Genomic DNA, 4,618 nt, shown 5'->3' with positions numbered 1-4,618 from the left:
TTCATTTATTTTCATAGGTGGCTACGCTAAGTAGCCTTAGCATTCATGACTGGCACAGGCATGATTGACAGCGCTAAGAGCCGCCAAAGTGATAGTGTGGAAAATATATATTTTTTGATAAAAGTTTTATATTGCAGCTTTAAAGCAAGCTCTTCTGTTGGACTGAAAAGTTACTCATAAGTTAGTTTTGTCTTATTTCTCAGACAAAAAATTCTTGGTAATTTTTTGTGTTTTTGCAGTGTTGCCCCCTCCTCAGCACACATTCCCGATTTAAACCGGTGAATCTCTCCCCACAATTCATTTCTACATCTGTATTTCATAAAACATCATGTTCACACACAGTCTTAAGATGTATTTGTTTAGTTTCTTCCTCCCTCCTGTTCAACCATCTTGCGTAAGCTCCTGGATCGGGAGCACATTCGCCGTCCCGGAGAGCATGTTAACACGCCCCACTAACCTTAAAACCACCACGCATCCCGCCCATCCCCGTCCCGCAGGGCGTCTGGAAACTCAAACACCACCGAATCAAAGCTTGGAAACCACAAGCCCTCGGCAACTCTGACAATAGAGAAAAACAAAAGACAAAAAGGACAAATGTTGACAAGAAGCTCCGTCCTCTTCTCCTTACTGATCCCCTCAAGTATACAGCAATACTCTCAGTGAGACGCCACCCTCCTTGCCTCTCTGGGGAACAGAAAAGGCTGCTGAACTGCAGTTAGCAGGCGGACATGTTGCTGTGGGACGGAAGGTGTTGTTAGAGCAGCAGCCTTACTATTTACCCATCTGGTGCCAACAGACATGTGAACATTTGGCCTTAAAGGCTGCAAGCAGCAGTGGTCCATTCAGAACAGAATAATTACAAAAATAAGACTGTTTAAACATGAATATACATATATAAATAATATATATATATACATATATATATATATATATATATATATAAAAGCTAAGAGTCCTGAGATCTGAATAAAGTTGTATTTAAATGTGGGTCATGCTGTGAAGGTCGTCTGTTTTACGTTTTTGTTCCTTATGGTTTTGCTTCTCTGTGAATGATGAACTGTACGGATGAAATGATGGATTTAAAACAAACCAATAAAGTACGCAGAGGAACTTACAACACTTAAACTACGGAGAAACAAGCCGCCGTCTTCTATCTGGCTTCACTCCCTGTGCAGGTGAAGTGTGTCAACAACACTGCAGTCTCTGTTTTCTGGTATTTGCATAGCTATGCTGTGTGTGCCAGGCGCCGGTGGCAAAGAAAAGATGTGACGGAAATTTAGCTTACGGCTGCTGCAGATATACGTGAGGAGAGAGGGGAAGAAAACACGGCTGAGAAAGAAAGAGAAACAGAAAACGTTTCAAGTGGAGTGATGCTAATTAGCCTCCTTTTTCTCCTCTCCCCTCCCTCTTTGTTGTGCTACTTCTCAGCGTCTTTTATTTCTCAAATGCAACTGGCAATAAATTAATTTTAAGTTTTAATTAAATCCCAGACAACTGCTAAGGTGGGGCAATGAGTTCAAACATTCAGCTCACAACATTCCCTTTAAAGGCGATCGATTAAGGCATGGCTAGCGGCAAAGCGAGAGCCTCCACCCCATCACCTCCACCCGCGCTTTGTTCCCGTAAAAGCTTCGCCTGCCTCGGGATAACCTTGCCTGGGATGATGAAAGGGAAGCAAATGAGTCAAAATGGGGAAAGACATGGAACTTTATTTAGAATAAAGGAGAATTGAGGTTAAAATAATATGTGGGAGCAGCGAGCTGGGTCACACACAGAGGCGCAGAAATATTTAAATGTGCTGTTTTTTTGTTTTTAAAAAAAGAGTGGTAAATTAACTTATATGGGTGCAAAAGTTTAAATAAACATGCAGGAAAATAATATTTTTTATGACATTCTGGAGAAAGTAGAAAAGTTACGACAGTTTTCTTAGCTTGAAGGAGCAGTGTAGCCCTTCCCCCACCTATTGCTGTGCTGCCAGTCAGTATTTTGAAAGATGGGCCAAAACGTTTTACCACAATTGAGGATTTTTCTTTAAATTGCCATGTTTCTATTGAGCCACATGTGTCAAACTCGAGGCCTGAGGGCCAAATCCGGCCCGCCGTAGCTTTTTATGTGGCCCTCTGGATTCTAGACTAAACACTAAATGTGCTTAAATATTATGTTATCAATCAAATCAATGCAGTTTTTATCTGTTTACCTCCAAATTATATCAATCAGTCCCTCCAGTTTCTTGAGAATTATCGTAGAAATTCACGTAAAATCAAGAAATCTCCACACCAGCTGAAGCTGTAAGAGGGCATCATCATCGTCTCACTGTGAAATGAGTCAAGTCCCGGTGTGACCTGAAAGGTCACTCAGCAAGGAAGAACGTTTCACCATGAAAATCCCTATTACAGTGTGCAAATGAACTTAGGAACGAGGCTTTAAATTTTAAAGACATGTCCTTTTGAGTGATGAGTGCTAAGAGATTTTTCCTATAATGGCTGTAATTTCAGTTGAATATAAATTGAGCACTTTGTGCCTGGAAAGCACATGATAGCAGCTCTTTAACCCCAGCTGACCTTAGACTGGAGAAGTTAAGTCCTGAGTAAAAGTGAAACTCTTATGATTTTTTCATACGTACACAGACATTTTAAACAAAAATGTGCAACATGATTTGTTTTTATTAAAAACAAATAAACTAGTCTTCTTTTAGTTAGACTCATAAGCTAAAATATTAAATACAATTTAAATTTTGTCATTCTGAAAGTTTCCAGATGTTTGCTACGTATCCACTTATGCAATTTGACATTTTGAAAATAAATTTGATCAACCAGCGATGTCAAACTCATTTCTGTTTTGGGCCAAATTTAGATCTTGAATGCTCTTAAAGGGACGGTTGTGCCAAAATGCATTGATAAAACTTGTTCACAAACTGTTAAAATATCAACAAATTCTTAAACTTAAATACTATTGAACATCTTTTCAGTTTCTCCACAATTTTGTGATACTTTTTGTGATTTTTTGCAATAAAAATCAAAGTGTTTGTGGTACTAATTTGGAATTATTTGCAATGTTTTCAGTTATTTATGACGGTAAATGCGACTTTTTATACAGATCATGGACTAAAATCTGACCTCAATTAAGGCTGAGGCAGCTGTTTAGTAAAAGTAAGAACATTTTTGAGAAAAATATGCAATAAACTCCCAATTAGGTATTAGTGCAAAAAAGTGCAAGGATTTTTTGATTTTACGTGAATTTCCACAATAATTCTCATGAAACTGGAGGGACTGATTGATATAATTTGGCAGTAAACAGATAGAAACAGCATTGATTTGATTGATAACATAATATTTAAGGGCTGCACAGTGGCGCAGTTGGTAGCACTGTTGCCTTGCAGCAAGAAGGTCCTGGGTTCGATTCCCGGCCGGGGTCTTTCTGCATGGAGTTTGCATGTTCTCCCTGTGCATGCGTGGGTTCTCTCCGGGTTCTCCGGCTTCCTCCCACAGTCCAAAAACATGACTGTCAGGTCAATTGGTTTCTCTAAATTCTCCCTAGGTGTGAGTGTGTGTGTGCATGGTTGTTTGTCCTGTATGTCTCTGTGTTGCCCTGCGACAGACTGGCGACCTGTCCAGGGTGTACCCCGCCTCTCGCCCGGAACGTAGCTGGAGATGGGCACCAGCAACCCTCCCGACCCCATTAGGGACAAGGGTGAACAGAAAATGGATGGATGGACATAATATTTAAGCACATTTAGTGTTTAGTCTAGAATGTAGAGGGCCACATAAAAAGCTACGGCAGGCCGGATTTGGCCCACGGCCCTCGAGTTTGACACGTGGTCTACTATCTTCTACTCTTTTAGTCAAATAAATTTAGCAAGTTTTAACTAAAAATAATTCTGTTTTTCTTATTATTCTGATACATATCAAATAAAGATACAGATCAGATTGAGTCTGATTCTCTTTCAGAAAGTTAAAAACTGATGTGACACGTCAGTAAATATCTGGTTTCATCCGTGTTTAATGAGAAGCGGGATCAGTTGATGACAGAAAATCCTTGTCGCCTCTTTGTTTTGGACATCAGGATTATTAGTTTCCATCCTGCAGGGTAATAATCATTAGCCGTTTTCCTTTATGACACGCTGCGCCACACAGAGGAGTGTTTTCTAGCTTGTTGCTCTCTTCACCATCATCCCACACTGACAGTGTTGACAAAGACAAAACAAAAGCAGGGCGCTCTCATTTCTTCACACTTTGAACTCATCAGTGGGGATTAGGTTCTTGGATCTGTTTGTTGATTCACAACTGAGGTTCTATTAAAAGTCTGGTTTCATTACCTGGCATGAACTAGGTCTCTGCTTCACGAAGCAGAGAAATCAGGCTAATCTTCTTGACGTCTTTCTGTTTTTAAATTTGCCTTTTGTAAATAATTTCTTAAAACGTCCTTAAATCTTCTTTCATGTGGTGCAGCTGTGCTAGATCTAAATGGGAATCCTTTGAAAAGGTTTTATAAATTTTGATGACTATATTGTGGAAATGGAGGATTCACACCAGTAGAAAAGCTTCAAATTGAAATCTTGGTGAGAAGTTAACCCTCTTTCAGTTCTACTGTTTTATGTAAAATGTATCTTGTTAGATCT

Source organism: Xiphophorus couchianus, chromosome 16, assembly GCF_001444195.1.
Source record: "Xiphophorus couchianus chromosome 16, X_couchianus-1.0, whole genome shotgun sequence".
NCBI lineage: Eukaryota > Metazoa > Chordata > Actinopteri > Cyprinodontiformes > Poeciliidae > Xiphophorus > Xiphophorus couchianus.
Note: the sequence above shows the minus strand (reverse complement) of the source record.